This window comes from Harpia harpyja, chromosome 21 (assembly GCF_026419915.1).
Source record: "Harpia harpyja isolate bHarHar1 chromosome 21, bHarHar1 primary haplotype, whole genome shotgun sequence".
In the NCBI taxonomy this organism is placed as follows: Eukaryota; Metazoa; Chordata; class Aves; order Accipitriformes; family Accipitridae; genus Harpia; species Harpia harpyja.
In genome coordinates this window covers 21877284-21898701 of record NC_068960.1, presented here as the reverse complement: position 1 = coordinate 21898701, position 21418 = coordinate 21877284, and the positions used below count along the sequence as shown (strand labels likewise).

General features: G+C 46.3%; 1 long non-coding RNA gene across 2 annotated transcripts in view; it reads right to left on the bottom strand.

The window, feature by feature from the left end:
• Window positions 1-20538, bottom strand: part of LOC128134816 (uncharacterized) — a 119740-nt gene extending 99202 nt beyond the window's left edge. Inside the window, exons 1-3 of one of the 2 annotated variants that reach the window (XR_008232835.1) lie at window positions 20412-20538; window positions 19709-19839; window positions 19009-19145 (exon numbers count right to left, since the gene is read on the bottom strand). This is a non-coding gene — a long non-coding RNA (uncharacterized LOC128134816). Of the gene's footprint in view, window positions 1-19008; window positions 19146-19708; window positions 19840-20411 lie in introns of those variants that run through there. The other variant, XR_008232836.1, reaches the window with a different exon arrangement.
• Between the last annotated feature and the right edge of the window lie 880 nt (window positions 20539-21418).

Genomic DNA, 21418 nt, shown 5'->3' with positions numbered 1-21418 from the left:
CTAATTTGCCTTGCCTTGTTTATAGGCATTGCCTACTTCCACTTCATTAGTAAAAACGTTCCTAATGAGTATCTTCCTTCTTACGATACCATTTTCATAACACATACAGAAGGAAAGCCTATGTTTAATTGCTGTGCATTACATCTAAATTAAAACACCTACAGCAGCAACTTCCTACATGCTTTACGTATTACTTGCAGTGTACAACTTGCACTTCAGAATGTTTGCACAACACAAGAATGGGTTTTAGACTTTGCTAGCATCCAAGATCTTTCCATGTACAGAAGGCCACCATCTAGCTGCTTTCATTGCTCCATTCCTCCTACAGAGGCTATAATTAGAGACTGACATAAAGGACAATATCAATAAGATATATCCGATATTATGAAGAGCAAATTCTTTTAGTCAGTAGTAGATATTTTTCAGTTGCTTGCATGTATTACTGAAAATTTGATCTCACACCTTAAAAGTTGAGGAAAATGGCACTTGGAAAGTTTTACTGAGAGAGTGACTTATGCCCAATAGAATTCGTTCCCCTTTTGGAATTCAAAAAAAAAAAAAAAAAAATCTTCCTTCTCTTTCTCTCAACTGTACCAGACTGCCAGGCATATACAAAGAAGAGATCTTATGAGACAAAGGAGCATACATGGCATACTACCTATTCATCCACCAGCCTTCTCTTTAAATGAGAAGTCTGTGGCAGTTTAATATTTTGCCAACTCTTGCTAGGATTTGTCCACCATAGGGAACACCTCCAACATACTTCTCTTGCGAGAGATGCCAATTTTATACAAGAAGTTCAGCTGATTTGTTCCAAGTTTTGTCACTCCTTTATAGCTTCACAAAGCTGCAAGCCATTTCTCCTGCATCCTCCGGAAGACAACGGATAAGTTTACACTATTACAGTTCAGGGAGTTGCCTTCAGCCATCAGGGCGGTGTATGAGCCTTCACTGTGAATGCGTCTCTCCCACTCATGAGGTCGGCTTGCCTCCAGCCGGGTAGAAATGTATCACTCCAGCCTTTTCCACCCTCACCACTTGGGAGGAGGAATGACTGGAAATCAGCTCCTGAACCCCCAAAATTGATAGCACAAAACAAAACAAAACAAAACAAACCAAACAACAAACCAACCAAATCCAACCAACCAAGAAAACCCCCAAACCCCATGACCTTCACAGAAGTAAAACCACCTACACCTTCCATTCCTACTGCACAAACTCATGCTAAAAAGAGCCTGCAGACACCTGCTGGCAAGCTAAAGCACCTTGTTCCTGACGACAGCATTCAGAGAAAGCCACTTTTTTTTCTGCCTTGAAGCTGGGTCAGTAGCCCCAGAGCAGCACCCAGCCGCAGCCCGTTACAAGCTTACGGTGACAACACAATGCCGAGACAGGCACAGAGAACCTTACGCACAACTACGTTAAAACCAGGGGCTCTGACAAATTTTTCCAACCTAAATGATTCTATGACTCTATAAAGGAGGTGCTTGTCTCGTTGGGTTGGTATTTGAATGAGCCGTTGGTACTGCTGTTGGTACCCAAGCTGATGACAGGTTTGCAGGAGATGGGGGATATCCTGGAGGGGGGACAGTGTACCCAGCAGACGGAGGCTGACCAGGTGGAAACTGAGGAGGAAACGGTCTTGATGGTCCCCCCGGTGGAAGAGGAAGCGCATGGGGTGCTGGAGGATACACGGAAGGTGGAGGCACAGGCACAAAGACTGGTGTTGATGCTGGTAGTGTTGGGGCCCAAGTCCTTTGGGTACATTCACTGTTCGGGCGGCCTCAATTTGAGCTTCAAAGGAAACCCCCCCCACATGCGTCACTGTTTGTTACTCTCTCTCCCCTCATTTTAAAGAGGAAAGCCAATGAAGCGGGAGCATGATGGCAAGCACTTCTTGTTCTCAACCGAAGCCTTTTTCTCCCTGCTCTCTGTTCATTTGAGACTACACTCATTTCTTGACCCTCCTACCTGCCTTCCACATCCTCACCCCCAACACTTCCCTCAGTCTGCTCTCCTCGTACTCAGCTTTGCGACTGTGGATGGAGGCTGCCCAGGCTTAAAAGAGACTCCCATCTCGCACGTGCCAACACTTCACACTTCTGATCTGCAAAGTACTGCACAGATAGTAACTCATCTTCTCCCAAACTTCTATCATCTTCTTCCACGTACGCTTCCTACGTTGTTGCCTCACCATGATGTCTTTGGCCTGCTCTTGTCCCCAAATTGTTATTCTCCTGCTTACTCAATTGGAGATTTCAGACAATCCGTGGGATGGATCCTGGGGTTTGTTTTGATTTATCTTTAAGATTTTATAAACACAGGGCACCCTTACAACCTATCTATAACACATAAATACCAAAAGGAAGGACTGACCTGACCCTGCAATCATAGATAAAACAGACTCCTCTCTCACCAACTGAGAGAAAGCAGCTTGGCTATTTGGGCTGACTAAATTGAAGACATTCAAAATGGTCATAACACAACAGTGTTGACTTTTCCAAGAATTTGCTCCATCAACATCAACTAAGTTGTTAGAAAAAAAAGAATGTTGGAGGCTGACTCCTATTGGGAAATCAATTTCTACAGGCCTGTGCAGCCAGTAACCAAAAGGGTGGCTTTCCACCTGATCCTTTAATTGTATTTAATTTTGATAGGTAATTCTGGTTTCCTCAAAAAGAGTTCCTTTGTCAGAGTCTTCTTCTCAATCAGGTACTGGAGGTTTATTCTAAATAATTTCACTGCAAGCACAGATCCCCTTTGTTAAAGCCAATTCAAATTACGCCATTAAAAAATTAACGACCACTTGTATCCTCCACAACTATCTGTGCATACTCACTTCATTATGAATCAGCCGTTGCAGAAGTTAAGTGCTACGGCCTCCTTTAACAGCTTACAAGTAGTAATACGTTGAATTTCTGCAGAATACTTACAGTTCCCAGCCTCGTCTGCCACCTGCTGAGCCAACTGTACTGCCTCTCCCTGGATGACCTTTTGGAGTGGAGAGAGGAAAAAGCAAAAAATCCCATTCAGTTTATCTGAAGATAATTTTTTGAAAGGAATTCTAAAGTTACACTTCCTTACCAGCGGTGCGTATTGATCGTCCTTGGCGGCCCAGACGACTTGTTAATGCTGCTTGTCTTCGCACAGGAACCCGACAGCCCTTGTGAATAAACACAGACAGGTGGAAAAGAAGCTCTGCTACAATATAAGAATCACTGCATATGTTGAAAAAATCTTACCTTCTCTTGCAACAAACTGCTGATTGACAGAGAGGAAGATGTACATGGTTCAGAGGCACTCACCAGAGCAGCGGGAGGTGTAACAGTCATGAGTGGTGGTGGAGGCGGTGGCGGCTGCTGCTGTTGCTGCTGCCAAATCTGCTGATGGAGCCTTTTTGTGTAGCCAGTTCCATTTTTGAAGTTGTTCACAGCCTACAGGCAGAAAAGCATTTACAAGAAGGTAAGATGAAACTTCAGCAGATATACAAACAAAAGCCTTCACAGAGGAAAATTACTCGTGTATTCCTGTAAATGCCATCAATCCTAAAAGAAACCAACATACAGATGTATGAACACGTCACATTCAACACTGATACTAATGACTGGTAGCTCAGAGGACCTGTATTTCAAGTCCTTCAGCGTTAACGCCAAATGTGAAAGCGAGGCAATCGTGTTAAGTAAGAGCGGGACCTGAATTTGCCAGATTGTCTCTAAAGAGTCGTAAGCTTCTGAGACAGCAACAAATAGTGTATTGGAAAAGTCAATTTAGCCTTATTCAATTACGCCTTGCTTAAGGAGATGTAAATTAATATTTTCTTCCCTTTCCCCTTTTTACAGATAGCCTTTTCTTACAAGCACTTTATGTAAAAGTCGTCATGTTACCTGGCGTAGGCACTCGTTGGGAATTAAAGCATCAGGCGAAATATCTGTCTCCTGACACGTTGGGCATATATGTTCCTCAGATTCCACTAATGCTGTTCTAATACCTGTGTAGAATTAGAATAAGCAAAAGAGTATTTAGCCAAACTAAGGAAGTTTTGGGGGTTCTCACCAATCATAAACACATGTATATGATTAATGGCTGAATATGGTCTTGAACTAAGAGCATGAAGCTATAAATGTTCAATAGTGTAAAAAATTTCTAGTATGCAGCAAATAACCATACCGTTTTGTATTTCACCATTGGAACATCTGAAGATGTAGCACAGGCTGTGTCTTGATGTTGCAACTAGTCTTTTTCCCACTATCTAGTACAGCGAGAAGTCCCCAACCTCAAGGTTAATGAACGAAACGTGTTTCAAAAAAACCATTAAGAGGTTCAAAAAACCATTAGGAGGTTTGAGTTCTGAAGGTTTTAACCAACTCTCCCGTGGAGAAGAATGTGGATTAAATGCCTAACTACCTGTTTGTTGCAGACCACTGTAAGTCACCAGAGTTGGCTATATAATTCTGTATGAGACAAAGGGCTGTGGACAAACTAAACGCATTCAGTATCTAATACTGTAATCACCTGCACAATTAGCCACTCTCCTCATACTTGTCCTTCCGCTTGTAAAGAAGACTTAACTAGGTACATAAAAAGGGGAAAAAGCTTCCTGGCTTTTTTCTCCCTTCACACCAGAAGAGCCCTTTTCTGTTCAGGGTATACTTAAGTATAAAATAGAACTGGTAACAAAGCAATTTCGTTCTCTCCTCTTTCTGCTTTCAGAAAATCAGATGGGATGTTCAGAATTAACAAACATGGGAGTAACACTTACATTTCTCACAATAACTGTTGCCACAGCAGGGAGTAACAGCTGCATCAGTCATTATATTCTTACAGATGAGACACGAGAACTCGTCTGGAACAGGACCATCTGAGGTGGAGGAAGAGGAGGAGGAGGAAGAGGACGGCTCCTCTGGTAAAAAGGGAGGCTTCTCCATCCTTCCTCTAGCATAAGCTTCCCTGGAGGAGGGGTGGGGAAGGAAAAAGAAACGAGTTAAAGATGGGTAGAGGAAAACTTTTCCAAGCTTTGGATTTTATCAAAGCAAGAGAAGAGATGGAATTCTTCTCACTCCACATTAGCCTCCTAAAGCATAGGCACTTAGTTTAAACTACTTTTCGATAGCCACAACACTAGAAGAGGGAGGGAGGAACAACCTTCCTTCTGCAGAACTCTCCCATTCATTGCATCAACTAAGAAATAAGCTCAGACTAGAAAAAGAATCTTTTCACAGCTAGAAAGCAGGTGAAATGAATCCCACCTCTCCTTTGCCAGAGGATAAATGTAAATTGCAGGCTCAGGATAACGTTAGTCTCCGAGCAATTACATTTTATAAAAGCAAGAAGTCTACGTTACAGCTTCTACAGAAGGACATCCATGACGGAAAACCAGAAGTGCTACCAAGGGCATTTTAAAACAGCCACTCCTGTCAGCACACGGCAGTATTTTCTTAGTGTATAGCAACAGGAAAACTTCAGTCTGTTTCACACATGGGGTTTCCTCAAAGTCAGAGGGGGAGGAAATCTCAGTCCAACAGCCATCTGTTAAACTTGGCAAGAAGCTTTTGAAACATAAAACAGAAGCAAAATGAGCTTGCAAAGAGAACAAATCCACCGTAAACGCTACTGAAATGTTTTGCAGAAACACACATTCTTGGCATACCACAACCTGAACCAAATTCCAGGGACACAAACAGTAGGACCACCCTCTTTTAATATTACAAAGTATCACAGATTTTAAGGTTAAGATACAATGACAGTGCTTCCTCCCCTGTAATGACAGATGCTGGCCAACTTGTGGGAGATTTCATGGAAAATGGGGGACATTTCTTTGAGCCTGATTATTTAGAGTTAGCATAAGTAGGACGCAGGTAGCATGAGTGGGCTGGAGTACGTGACAGCTGCAGTATGAACGGAGTTTGAACCACCAGAAAAACAACGGACATGAGGAACTTGGACAGTGGAGCAATTAATAAACAAGATAACAGAACTGCAGAGGCAAGAAGGAGTTGCAAGAGCTTTAATGCAATTAAGTAAGCTGTCATTTCGGCTTAGAGCATTTAGCTGCAGGATGGGGACTTAGGAGTTGGTTTGTATCTTTGTTAAAAATCGGGGTTTCTTTTATTCTTCTGTATTTTATTAGGTATAATGTTGTTTTTATTGTGTTTAATTAATTGTGTTCATAGATCTTGTAGGTCACCTTGGCCAACATAACAGGTCAAGATTCTCGGTGCATTGCAACCGCATCACAAAACCCATGAACCAGTAGACAGGACGGCTATGACTCGTGCAGCGCGCCTGGCCAGCGAGCCCATGTGTCATAGGCTCCCCATGTTGCAACCGAGGCGGATTTTGGCACCCGCTGGCCACGTGTGCTGAAATCCGTTCCTCTGCAGATGTACAAACACCGGGATTTTCCGAAGAGCATCGGGCTGGTGTACGGCAAGGCCATTGTTGCCTCCATGGGGACGCCCATGTAAATCTGGCACCTACCGATTGCTGGGATGAGTTTGCGGTGCAAGACGGCATGCAATGTTGCAGAATAGAGCTGCTATTGATTTTCTATTGCTAGCACATGGTCGTGGTTGTGAAGATTTAGATGGAATGTGTTGTATGAATTTATCTGATCACTCTGAATCGATCCATAAAGCTATACAAATAATGAAGGACCAAGTTCAAAAACTGCAGGTTAGTGATGGTTTGGGATGGTTAGACAGGCTGTTTACCCACTGGGGAATTATGGGATGGATAAGAGATCTGTTAAAAATGTTGGGAATTGTTTTGTTAGTAGTGGTAGTCTTGTTATTAATTATCCCTTGTATACTCAGTTGTTTAGGAAGGATGGTACAGAATGCAATGGCTAAAGTCTGGATTGTTCAAAAACAAAAAGAGGGATTTGTGGGATACTTGGAAAGTAATGGGCACATAGTGAACAATCCAGACTCGATAGAATTGATCAATTTGTGAGCCAAGGATGTTTTGTAGGCAGCAGGCTTCAAGGACGCTTTGCTTGTGGACACATATTTAGCTAACGGTAGTAAGAGCATTCCAGACACCTTTGGAAGGCCTTGAACAGAATAAACAAGACGACAAAAAAAGAAAGATACCAATTAGAAGAACACAGGTGCGCATTCCACGATAAAGGGAACTTGGCACAAAGAACCTCAATTCCGCAGCTTATCTTGACCAATTAGACTGAGACAAGTTTCGCATGTTTTAGTTAATATAACCAATTATGCCTTATGTTTATGCGCGTGTACAGTGTTGATATAACCAATCATTAGGTGTAACTAGGCGCGTGGACAGCTCACGCTAGCCAATCTCTAATTTGCTTATGCGTGAACAGTAACTAGAATGAACATATAAACCGAGCTATCTTGGCAATAAAGTGGCATCTGCTTGATCATATTGATTGTGTGCAGTGTCCGTGACGTCCGCGTCAACAGCCAACTCAGTTGCATTGCCACTCAGATATTTAGGCGTGGTTTCTCTCCTTCGCTTTTTGGTCAGTCCACTTAATTCCATACTTGTGCTTTCATAGTTGGTGTTGCAGAGTTTCCAGTGTTTGTCAGCATAGCACCCTTTGTATCGGGTACCTCTAGCACGAAACTCCTTGAAATTCCTGTGCTCTTTTTCATTCTGGGAACAGACTCAAAATTTGTGTCCTCTTCAGAAAAGAAATGCAGATGTACCTCAAGACCCACACTTAAAATGACTTTCCAGTGATTATTTTAAGCAGCAAAAGCCTTTAACCCTCTCCTTTTACCTAGCGTAAGGGATGCTCAACTGAAATACTTCTTTTCCTAAACAAAAATAGCCAGGATGTTCCAAAGGCTTGAGCAGGGTTTTTCAACTCAAGTGACATCCTTTGGCTTAACTTCAGGTTCCTTAAGCTCACCATATCCCTTAGCTCACCATCCACTCAGAGAAGAGACACAAACCCGCTGCTCCTCCTCCACAGCGCAGTTCAGAGACACTAATTCGGTGCTCTGAATCACTCACTGCAGATAGATACCTGCATTCACTGTCTATACACGTGAAGGTTGAACTCGGACCTCACGCATATACCTTCAGTGACTAAGGTTAAGTGGCATCAATCCTCAACCAGGGTCTTAGTGTAATTAAAACACGCAAATATTCAAGAGATGGGGCAAAGAGAAATGTCTTGCTTTTGTACAAAATAATAAAAACTGTGAACTGTCATTAAAAAGAGTGGAAAACAGAAACATTTCCACTAATACTGAAAGATATAAAAACATGCATGAAAGTTCACCGAGAAACACCTATGGATATATTGAATGTCTACGACCTAGAAAAAAGAAAATTGCACATTTGTAATTCCAGCTTCCCCTGGAATTTTGAAGGGCTTTGCAACATTGCCATATAACCTCTGCATTTCACCCCAACAGAAACAAGTCTTAATATGAGTATTCATGTATTTGTTACGTAACTGCCAAGGTAAAATAGTTAAAAACTAAGTAACATCACAAGTCCCCCACAATCGTACCCCATTTGTTGGGTGGTTCTTTATGTAGTGGCCACGTTTTCCGCAACGAAAGCAAGTAGATGATGGTGGAGGTGGACCCAAGGGTTTCTTCAGGTAACTAAAAGGTTTGGGGGAAAAAACCAAAAAGGTAGGCATGTGTCTCTCTTGTTAAAACAAACATCTCTGCAATTTTTCCACAATCTGCAAAGATCAGACTGGACATAATCAACACTTACTTGACTGGATCCTATTCACAGCAGGACCCTATCTTCAAAGCTCTTATTTCACCTTCTTCGGAAGCACTGGCTTCAGCCACACTGGCAGTCTGTTTAACAGGCAATTATTTGACACGCGCGTTAGAAACACATTTAAGCCCACACAGCCAAAGACAACACCGCTCACCCGATCCTGCAAAGAGCAGCACAACGCTAGCTGAGGTTGCATGAAAACAGTGGCTTACATAAAATATAGCTGCCCTGAAGATGTCCTGGGGAGTCCTGACGCCATTACAGGGTGTCTATGTGCCTGTTAACCTACTTGGAAAGAGCATTCTAGGGCACTCAAAACCTTAGGCTCTCTTTGGGTCTTACATAAAGACTTGTGTAACCAGACCAATTTTCTTCCAAGCAGGCTCAGGCCATGTCCACCAAAAATTACCCTGTCCAGTATTTTTAAGCTGGTTTTTAAGCTCCAGGCTAGCTGAAGGAGAAGACAGCCACTGTACGTTTAATTGAGAAAGATGTACGCAAGGATCATTAGTTACATTTTGCAGCATTAAAAGGACACACAACTTCAAGAGTCGGGGAAGTTGCTTTTGCTTGCTGAAATTCAGCTTCTGACACAGAAGCATCGTTCAACCTTCAGGCCCACAATCTCTCTTAAATCCTTCACAGAGCTGATGGGGATAGGCACAGCTTGCATCCCTGAATACCTGGGACTGGGAAAAGGCCTTGTCAGAGCATGTCTTCACAGCCTTAAAAAGGATGAGACATCCAGCAACCATCCTTCCCATGTGTATTCTAAGATAACAAGAAATACTTGGCAACACTCTTTATCATGGGGAGGAGGAATACAGCTGGAAAACTACTGTAAAGAAAACCATGCAACAGCAACACAGGATTCTGGCTGCAATGTGTGTTACTTCATGAAAAATGACATGAAATAAAAACTGATGGCTGGTGGGAGTTGTGCATTGTAACATGTAGCTGGGGTAGGTGCAGAATACTTGAACCAGGGAATCCAAAAGCTATTGGAAACGTTGGCATAAATAATTCAGATCGTAATTCAAGAGCAGAGCACAAAAAAACATCTCCTAAGGGAAGACGCATAACGGCCTCTTGCATACGCACGGTATCTCTTTCTGCGGAGGTGAAGCAGGCTGAAAACCACAGAAGACAGCCAGGAAGAGCAGAAAATTTGCTGCAGTAAATACACAAATTGCAAAGCATGTGCTACCTTGACCTCACACATATTTTAAAACAAATACTTAAGTGTGTCCAGCGTGTACAGCGTCGGTTTCTCTTTATTGGCTCATACTCCACACTGGATTAGCACAGGAGAGAAAAAAACCTGCTTGAATATACAAGAATAAATTTTTCACACTGAAGATCACAGCTGTTGCCATCTGCCATACCTGCCTCAAATCTGACCTCTAAACCCCAGTGCCCTTCTTACACCAGGAACTCAGCCATCTTTTCCAGATGCAGGAGCACGTCCCCACAATCCCCAGGAGACCTGCTTCTCTATCAAAAGGCATTTGGAGCTAAAAGATGAATTGGCTGGCACAGGTCTCACCCTGTCCAGCAGCCCAGCAACTTGGAGATTTGGGTTCACAAATACAAAACACTTTAAAGCCAAAACACTCTCTCTAGCTGCTACTTTGCTTAGTCTTGTTTGAAAGAAATACTTGGCAATTTGAACATCTTCTCCACATCAATTCAACCAGATTTGTTTACATTCAAACTTTAAATCGAAAATATGTAAAAATCCAAACTAAAAAAATTGCACCGTGCTCATAATTTTTACCTAACTTTTTAAGCATCTTTTGCTCAAAATACTTATATTTTGATTACAATCCAGTATTATTTCTCGGGAGTTACAGAGCACTTTTTTCACTTGAGTGCAATGTAGTTAGCTTATCTCCTAAAAGTACTTCATTCCTGATGACTAACAAAACTCACAGTGCAAAATGAGATGCAGCATCTCCCTGTGCAATGCTAGGCGCCTTGGGCAGTGGTCCTCAGAAACAGGACAAACAGAGAGTGCCTAAGCTTATCAGGGATGAAGCAAAGAGGAAAAGGCATCTAATTAGACCTACTCGAAGATCCAAGCACGATCTTCAAACACAAACTTTCTTCTGCAACCAAATGTCTAAGACTGACTTTCCTTTCTGTTAAAATCAATCAATCCATCAATGAGAGACTGGATTGGCTTCAATAAGGGCTAACAGCAGAGTTGCCAGAGACCTGATGAGGAACACAGGAGACTGGGGTGTGATTCATCTGACTAAACGTGGATGTCTCTAAGGTTGACGCCCATGGCTGAGCCAAACTTGGTCCCATTTTTAGGCAACACAGAGTTAAGTCAGTATAACCAGTGAGTTCAAGGGACTGTTCATCTTATCCAAAATAAATACTTATATATTTGGTCAGAAAGACCACCCATTAGATTCACTGATTTTATTCACTATATCTCCTTCAAAATAAAACAGGACCTCATGCCAGTTGTGCAGGCAGAGACGATTACAACTGCATTACAGATACACAGTTGAGGTCAGACAAATCACAGTCCACCTCTGCTCCATCCAGGTTGGCTCAAGACCGGGAACTTACATCTCCCTCACCTCCAAAACAGCTCCCATAACCCCCAGAAGAAGGGAAATGGCAGATTCGCCTGTGAAAGCTCTTCCTATGAGCAATGACACCAGTCACTGGACCAGAGACAGAGAGCCAGTCCCCACCCACAGCCCACAGCTCCTGAAGGTCATCCAAGGAGAGCTGCAGATTCCAGCTTTACCTCTTCTCAAGCCCAAATGCCGAGGGATTTATGCCAGAGAGAGGAGCTCCGACGGGATCTACTGGCTGCGCTGGGTCCGTTGACCCAACTGGGAGGGACCATTCAAAAACTGCCACAGGGACCCCAACATTCCGAAGCATGCGGGGGGGGCTGGGCTATGCAAATGACGGAGCCCCCAACAGCTGCTTCCACCCACTGCCACCCACCAGACCTCACAGCACCGACTGCTACAACACACCAAACCTTCGCGGGCTGATGCCCCTCCACGCTCAACTCGAGGACGCAAGCTTTGAGGGTGGCATGGGCTTGAACCCGGACATGGCATCCTCGCTGCTGGAGGGCGAGACGGGCATGTTCACCTCCCTCTGAAAGAGGGAAAAATAACCTCAGAAACTCTCAACCGGACACAACAAGAGCTTGAACTCATTGAAACCAGACACAGAACATGTCTCTATGAACTTCTCATCCTACTTTTTAACAACCAAAACTCTTTAGTAGTATGCTTAAGTAGTATGCTTTAGACAACCATGATTAATTGCAAGAATTCACACGAGATCATCTGAACGCCACTGTGAAGGCTGTTTAATGTTTAAGCAAGCTGGGAAGAGATTTTGTCAGCCAGGAGTCCATCACCACCAATTTTTGTAACACAAAACGGCTATTTTTAATCCTAAAACCATTTACTCTCAGCAGGGAAGGGAATTCACTGTATACTAGCACTCAGCTGTTCACACACACCTCCCCCCATTTTTTTTAAAAAACCCCAACAAGTTGCACTAAGCAGGATTTCAGGTGGAAGGCAAATGTAGGTAATCCTTCCAGAAATAGAGGCAGCTCAAAGCAATTGTCCTCCTGTCCCACAGGGAGCATCCCAAGAGAAGACTGAGCTCCCCAACAGGTCTTGCATGACTGCAATCCCTCCCCAGCAAGCCCAAAGAGAAATATGATGCTCTTGAAAAATCCCAGCCCTCAGCACTTGAATGGTTTCAGAGCAAAAATCTGGACGAGAACAGGAGCCCCATTTGAGGCTCAGCAAAGCACAGCCTGGGAAAACCAAAGCCAGCAGATGAACTCAGAGCTTTTACAGAAGGCCTCTGCACAGCAGAAGCATCCTCACTTCCAACACCCTGGATTTTTCCCCTCCATCTCCAGCACTGCCTCCCATCTCCCCGTGCTCTCCTCTCGCCCAGGCACCTTTCCCACCCATTCCATGACTTCCCAATGCCTCTGTCTTTCTCTGTGTTTGTGGGGCACATGTTACCTCGGAAACATGGTCCCAGATGGGTCACCTGCATCTCCTTCTCTTCTTCCTCTGCTGTCACGTGACTGCTCCAGCTGCCTGAGGCACTTCTGGACCTCCAAAGCCCTTTCAGCCTGCCTCCCTTCTGCTGTTAAATCCTGTTCCTGCAAGAGAAGGGACAACCACTTGCTCTCCCCTCTGTGGCATCTTACCTGCATCTTCCTGAGCTGGTGGGACAGCTGGTGGCAACTGTCGCCATCAGCCCCGGCTGCACTGCAAGTCTTCTCCTGGCACGGGCGCAGCTCTGGATGTGCTTGGTGCGTACCACGCTTCCTGAAGGAGAACAGCAACAATCAAAGTGACTCCTGGGCACTGTCCTGCTGGGAGAGACCATTTGAAGGCAAGTTTGCTGCAGGTCCTGAGGCCGGCTGGTCCAGGCGTGCTCCCTGTCCCCCACCTCGGCCACAGGTCCCACGTCTGGCTCCTTCCAACAGGATTTTGGAAAGCCCGTTCCCAGCTGTGAGCGCCAGCCCAAGGGCAAGGGGCACAAACAGCCCCCTCCCCCGAGGGCCCCAGCCTCCAACTGGCCCCTGTCCCCAAACTACTAAAACTTCCAAACAGGCTCTCCCTGCAACTACCTGCCCTTTTAAGAAAACAAACTGTACGCTCCCAGAGTCAGTAGCCTGACTAAGACTCTCAGAGGGTGATTTGGGATTCAGTTCCAGAACAAAACAATATCCATTACAGAATCTCAGCCACCACCTCCAGCATCATCACCACTGACCCACAAAAGCTGCCTTGTAAAAAATATCACAGCTGATTAAAATTACCCTCTCCTCCCCAAATCTTTGTCCCTCTCATACCCTCAGACTACTGCAGTAATAATCACATCATTATTCTGTAATTACCACCAATCTGAAACCCCTCCAACACATTATTCCCTGATGTGACTGACAGTACTGTTCAAAAGGGAGAACCATCACTAACCACGCACCCACCCGTTAGTCCTTCTGCCTCTGTGACTGAGCACATCTTCATGGCTATGTCTGCCTGACAGGAGATGACCGGCCTGAAAAAAAGAAAAAAAAAAACCTTACATTTTCCTGGCTCTAGAGTAAGCAAGGAATTTATGATAGTGATACAAACAAGTTTAAGAGAAAGCAGGATAGCGGAAGAAGCAGAAAATATGATATGTGTCCTGGTTTCAGCTGGGATAGAGTTAACTGTCTTCCTAGTAGCTGGTACAGTGCTATGTTTTGAGTTCAGTATGTGAAGAATGTTGATAACACTGATGTTTTCAGTTGTTGCTCAGTAGTGTTTAGACTAATGTCAAGGATTTTTCAGCTTCTCATGCCCAGCCAGTGAGAAAGCTGGAGGGGCACAAGAAGTTGGCACAGGACACAGCCAGGGCACCTGACCCAAACTGGCCAACGGTGTATTCCATACCATGTGACGTCCCATCCAGTTTAGGAACGGGGAAGTGGGGGGGGGCAGGGATTCACCGCTCGGGGACTGGCTGGGTGTCGGTCGGCGGGTGGTGAGCAATTGCACTGCGCATCATTTGTACATTCCAATCCTTTCATTATTGCTGTTGTCATTTTATTAGTGTTATCATTATCATTATTAGTTTCTTCTTTTCTGTTCTATTAAACCGTTCTTATCTCAACCCACGGGTTTTGCTTCTTTTCCCGATTTTCTCCCCCATCCCACTGAGTGGGGGGGAGTGAGTGAGCGGCTGCGTGGTGTTTAGTTGCTGGCTGGGGTTAAACCACGACAATATGTCTCACCCACCTCTAATTTCAGAGGAAGTTCCAGGGGTGGGTTTTTGTCTCTGTCTGTGGGGTTTTCTTACCATGGCACAGCCCAAGTGAAAAAACACACCTGTGTTTTATGTAGAACTGTAAACTACAAGACTAAAACTAGCCAGTCTATGTAACTGCACTTCTTTCCAGGACACATCGGTCACTTTTTTTACATCTCAGTGGAGAGCTTTATGTTTAAAAATCCCTAAATTCCGATAGGAAAATAGTAAAACGTCACCTGTAACTCTTTGAAAGGAACAATACATTGAAGGAAAACTGTTCATATAAACTGTAAATGACACATTGCTGCTGCCAAAGGCTATAACGCTTTTGAGCGTCTTTGCCGTCTTCATCTTCTTTGTCTTCACTTTTTTCTGGTGACATTATAACTACTGTCCCTCAACATAACATTGAACTGCTCAAGCACTCTTGCCAATTCTATGAAATCTAAACTGCCTTACTGTCCTAGTTCTGCTGGGGTAGTTACATTTCTTCACGGTAGTTTGTACGGGGCTATGCTTTGGATTTGTGCTGAAAATAGTGTTGACAACAATTGTCAAGAAGATTCATTACAAAAAATCCCCAAATCCAGAACATCCATTTTACCGCAAGCTGTTTAAAATATGGTGTATAATACTTGAATATGCATTAATAATCATTTTTAATATTGAAATAAAATCATTCAAAATCCTCGTTTTGCTTTGAGACAGTTCAGGGAACCTACTCAGGACCCCACTGGAGTGAACTGATCTTGTACACTGCACTTTGCAGGAAGAGGGCCTCAACTTTTTCTACCGCAATGCATTCTCAGCTCTTAATGACTTTTTCAGTGCAACATGAAGGGCAGAGAAGACACAGAAAAACACCCACCCATTGAAGGATAACCTGAGAACATGCAGGCACATCTTGCCTCCTGATGCACAATGGGAGGAAAGAGTAAAGAATTTAGTTTGACAAGAGAATGGCAGCTCTTAACAAAACACAAGCCAGATCCATGTAGTACTAATAGAGAGAGAGGCAGCCAACATTTCACTTCAGGAAAAAAAAAAAAAAAAATCTCTTCACAGGCAAAAAAACCAAACTGCAAGAGATACAAACTTAGGATTCATTCTGCCAAACTCGCTGGCCAAATGTCCAAAGTAAGAGGACAGCCGACCAATCAGCTCTCAGGGAGATTACAGATCTCATTCCCTGTCTTAACACCATCTGCTAGTTTCAGTCAGAATCATCAGAACCTGCAGGAGCACAAACACAGAGACCCTTCTTATGTAGAGCCTTAACCTGGAGATCATTAGGGTCAAGTTACTACCTTTTTTACAATGCAGGTCAGCATTTTATCTACCATATTACATTCTAGTTTGTGTAAGAAGCACGCGCCGTGGTACTTTTCCATTTCCCCCCACCCCAGAACAGGCATTTCACTTCAACACAAATGTGTAATAATTTCAACATGTAGGCAAACATCAAAGGCATTCATCTATTTTACGTGTAATGGCTTTACCTGGGAAGAATACAGCTTCACCTAAGGGCAGGTTAGAAGAGAAGATACTGACTAGCTCTCACACTCCCAATTTCAAGGCATTCTGACCAAAAGGTTTGGACTCAAACCTTCCACTCAGCACAGAAATCTATACAAAGGGTTGCCCGTAAGCCTGCTCAAAGTGAGTATGTGAAAACACGGCAAAACCATTCTCAAGCATGCATTTAGCTTAAATGCTAATAACCTCTTGGACTAGCAAGGAAAGGTCTACCTTGCTGCATGTTGCACCTGGAGCATGGAGCTTTGGACCCTGAGAAGAGGCTTTCTGCCCTAAAACTGAGGGTTTAAACCCCCCAAGTGAAACTGTGGGGCCTAAAAAAAGGCTATGGGTAATGAAAGACCAAAAGGTTTGGACCAGAACAATGAGGATTTTGGCCCTCCAAATGAGGCTTTGGGCACTAAAACTGATGGGGGAGACGCTACACATGACCTTTTGGGCTCTGTAAAGGAGGGGAACCTATTGGTCCCGATAGGGCCCCAAGAAACGAGGTTTCAGTCCCAAAGATAGGGCTTGGGTCACTCCAGGGGAGGCCCTCAGCTGTAAAAGAGGCCTTTGGACCCTCAGAAGGAGACTTTGGACCCTCCAATGGAGGGTTTGGGCCCAAAGAATGGGGCTTTGGAAATGAAATTGAGGCTTTGAACCCTGCATTAGGTTTTGTGCCCTCAAGAGATGCTTCGGTACCAAAAACGAAGGCTTTGCACCCTAGAAATGGGTCTTTGGAGGCTCCAAATGAGGGGTTGTACATTAAACAAGTGACGCTTTATACCCTAAACAAGCAGCTTGGCCTCTCAAATGAGTCTTTAGGCCCTCCAACTGAGTATTTGGACCCTCAAAATGAGGCCTTGGGCTCTCCTGGTTGCAGACTGGATCCTAAAAATGAGCCTTTGTTCCCTGAAAAAGCGGCTTTGGACAGTCAAAATGAGGCTTGGGGACTTAAAAGTGTGTACTTGGGCTTTATAAATGAAGTTGTGAACTCTAAAAAGTGGCGTTCAGTCCTAAAAATGAAGGTTTGAAACCTCAAAATGAGGCATACTAGCCTAAAAGAGTGATTAAAACCCTCAAAATGAGTCCCTGGGCCCAAAGAGCAAGGGTTTGGACCCTAAAAAGGAGGCTTTCAACCCTAGAATCAAAGTTTTGGATGCTAAAAATGAGGCTTTGGGCCCTAAAAGAAGGATTTGGAGCATAAAAATTAGGGTTTGGACCCTCAAGATGCGGCTTGGACCCTAAAATGACTGGCTGGATCCTAAAAGTGATGCTGTGCTCTAAAAATGAGAGAGCTGCTCCTGTGCCTGCAGCACCCCTGGTCCTGGCCCTGGCCCTGGCCCTGCTCCCTCCCTTGCCCTAGCTGCCCCCAGCCCATCTCTCACCTGTTTCTCCTCAGGCTGCTCAGCCTCTGCCCCCTCTGGCAGAGGAATTGGGGCACAAATGACATCGCGAGCACCCGCACAAGCCAGGTTCCCGGGCCTGCCCTATCAGCAGTGACATAAACACCACAAAATCCTAAAAATGAAACTGTGGCTCCTAAAAAAAGGCTATGGGTAATGAAAGACAGGTTTGGACCCTCCAAATGAGGATTTCAGCCCTCAAAAGCAGGCCTTGTTCCTGCAAAGGATGGCAGAGATGCTATAAACATGCTTTGGACTCTGACAATGCGGGGAACCTATTGGCTCCTCTATGGCCCCCAGAAATCATAGAATCATAGAATCATTTCGGTTGGAAAAGACCTTCAAGATCATCACGTCCAACCATTAACCATGCCCCCTAAACCATGCCCTGGAGTACCCTGTCCACTTGCTTTTTGAATACTTCCAGGGATGGTGACTCAACCACTTCCCTGGGCAGCCTATTCCAATGTTTGACAACCCTCTCAGTAAAAAAATTTTTCCTAATATCTAACCTAAATCTCCCTTGCCTCAACTTGAGGCCATTTCCTCTCGTCCTATCTCCAGCCACTTGACAGAAGAGACCAACACCCACCTCACTACAACCCCCTTTCAGGTAGTTGTAGAGAGCGATAAGGTCTCCCCTCAGCCTCCTCTTTTCTAGACTGAACAACCCCAGATCCCTCAGCCGCTCCTCATAAGACTTGTGCTCCAGGCCCCTCACCAACTTGGTTGCTCTCCTCTGGACACGCTCTAGCAGCTCAATGTCTTTCCTGTAGTGAGGGGCCCAAAACTGAACACAGGACTCGAGGTGCGGCCTCACCAGTGCCGAGTACAGGGGAACAATCACCTCCCTGCTCCTGCTGGCCACACTGTTCCTGATACAGGCCAGGATGCCGTTGGCCTTCTTGGCCACCTGGGCACACTGCTGGCTCATATTCAGCCAGCTATCAACCAGCACCCCCAGGTCTTTCTCTGCCAGGCAGCTTTCCAGCCACTCTTCCCCAAGCCTGTAGCGCTGCATGGGGTTGCCGTGACCGAAGTGCAGGACCCGGCACTTGGCCTTGTTAAACTTCATACGATTGGCCTCAGCCTTGGTGCCAAATATAGGGCTTTGGGCACTACAGTTGAGGCTTAGAGCTGTGAAAGGGGGGTTTGGACTCTCGGAAGGAGGGTCAGGGCCTTAAGAATGGGGCTTTGGGCCCTAAAAATAGTGCTTTAGAAATGAAAATGAGGCTTTGAACCCTGAAATTAGGTTTTGGGCCCTCAGTTGGATGCTTTGGTACCAAAAACTAAGGCTTTGCACCCTAAAAAGGGGTCTTCAGATGCTCAAAAGGAGGCTTCGGGCCCTCAAAATTGCAGACCGAGTACTAAAAATGAGCCTGTGGTCCATGAAAAGGAGGATTTGGTCCCCAAAAAGCAGGCTTGGGAAGCTCAAAAATGAGGGTTTGGGCCTGAAAAGAAGCCTTTGGGCCTGAAAATGTGCCTTTGGACCCTATAAAGAAGGATTTCGACTCTCAAAATGAGGCTTTGCACCTTCATAATCAGACTTGAAGAAATTGTTACTCAAAGGATTTGGTCCACATCACGACCATCACTCTTCTTGGCAACAGAGGGGAAAGCTCTGGATGACAAAGGATATCAGGATGCGCCCCAGAAAAAAAAGACCAGCGCAAGAAGATCCCTGTCACCTACCTGCAAAGGAATAATTCTAGCTCTATGAAATGGGTACCCAAAATGAAAACACATGGAACAGCAGCCATCATCAAAACTCTTTCAGTGGTAGTTTTAACTGCAGCAGATCTGCAGGCAGACAAACTTATTGTCACAGGGCCCCAAAAGGAGTAATAATTAGCAAACAGAAACTCTACCCATAGCCCATATCTATCTAGCCTTTAAAGGTAAAGCAGCTCTGAAGGTCTAGACCAGCCTATACGTACATCCTGTGCCTACCTGCTCCATGATCTGTCTGGAAACTCAAATCACAATTACCTTTGAAAAAGAATGCAACCTGGGGGGAAGGGGAGTGAAAGGAAGACACTGGTGGAAAAAAGGAAAAGCGTACACGTGCAATTGCAAATGGAAGGAGCCAAGTTATCCCAAAGACCAGCTCAGCCCAACTCGCTCTTGCCGGCAAAAAGCTGTGCAGCTTGGAGGAAAAAAAGCAGACTTTGGTGCTGGGATGCACACCAACGTCTGAGCTCAGATCTGAAAGAGCAGGAAAACCTTGACAGGGCTCCTTGCCGCTGCCCTCCTACCTGTGTGCATGCTGCGACCGCCTCGTTGCCCTGAGGTCCTCCCAGACTAACAGGGAGGTGGCATCTGTCCAGTCCACGTGCCGTGACGAAGAAACAGTTTTGACCACGAAGCGGGTAGAAGGTAACTGCATCTGCAGAAGCAAAGGGGCAGCCACGCCTCGGCTTCGGAGATGCCCAAAGCTGCCCCGGGAGCCCTCGGTGCCCCAGCATTTGCTCGGCCCTGAAGCCCCGCAGGGCCTTGCCAGCACTGGGGAGCCCCAGGCACAGAAGGGAAGGACAGTGGTCAGCCCCTGTGGGGAGAGGGACGGGGCTCTGTCCTTCCTTCTGGCCGCAGGAGGATGCCCTGGGCCACGCCAGGACAGGCTGTCTCTCCTCCTCAGCCCCGGGGGAAGGTGAGGCCTGAGGAAGGCCCTGGGTGCTGGGCTCAGCACGGGCGGTGCGACCGGGGCCAGAGCCCTGTCTCCTGCCGGGTGCCGGCCTGGCCGAGGCCAGCGGCTCCCGTCACGCAGCTCCTCCCGCCCAGGGCTGTGGCTGGAGCCCAGGCAGACCCGCCTTTTGGGAAAGACTTGCCGATCCAGAGCCAACGCAGAGCAGCTCCCCTCCCGTCCCGTCCCGTCCCGTCCCGTCCTCTCCCCTTCCCTCCCTCCCTGAGGGGGCCCAGACCCCACGAGCAGACCGAGGGAGGGCAGACCTGCGCACACACCTTGCGCTGCTGAGAGAACAGCTCCAGGTGGAATGGCCCCTCTTGCAGGCCGTCTCTCCGCAGGCCCAGTGTCCCGGCTGGCTGAGGAGCAGCTGCCCTGGCGGGGGGCAGCTGGCGCAGGGCAGCTCTGTGAGGAGAGGCCCGGGCTGCCCCTGCCCGCCCGGCAACAGCTGCGCCATTGGCCACGGCTGAACCAATCAGCGGAGCCGGTGTTGGCCTGTCAGTCACTGCCGACCTGGGGCGGGGCCGGAGGGGGCAGAGGCCGAGTGGCCTGAGGAGAAATGGGGGAGAGATGGGGTGGGGCAGCCGGGGCGAGGGGGGGACCAGGGCCAAGGCCGGGACCGGGTTTGCAATTGCAGGTGCAGGTTGTCTCCCGGCGTGGACGGGCCTGGGGGAGACCTGGAGACCTCATCACCCATGGGAGACCTGGAGACCTCATCACCCGTGGGCCCTGCCGTGGCCCAGCTCACCAGCCCTGGGCCCGAGCGCTCGGCCCCAGGAACAACCCCACAACCAGGGTCAGAGCAGCTCCTGCTGCTGCCCCGAGGGTCGCCAGCCCTGAGCCAGAGTGCAGGTAGCTGAGCTGGGATGAGGTGGAAGAGACTGGAAAGCGATTCGTGGAGAGGAGGCGATGGCAGAAGGTGCAGCGTACGTGGCGCCGGGGGTTAACTGGCACCCTCTGTTTCGTGTCTGGGTCGGTACTGTACTTGCACGTGTGTTGTCCCACGAGCGGGGGTCGGTACCCGGCGTGCGATATGCGCACAGAGCCGAGAAATCTGTTTATTTGAAGTCTGCGCAGAGATGGGTGCTGGGGGGTGACTCCACAAAGCTGGCAGGCCACACCAAAGAAAAACAATGTATTTATTCTGTTACATGCTTCGTAAAATCCCGCCTAAATTTACATTCATCGCTTAGTAGTCACCATCTCATCTACTGTTGGCCAGTTATATTTCAATTAGCCTCGCTTGCTGTGTAAATTAGAGTGCATGCTCCTTGCAGGTGTGGGG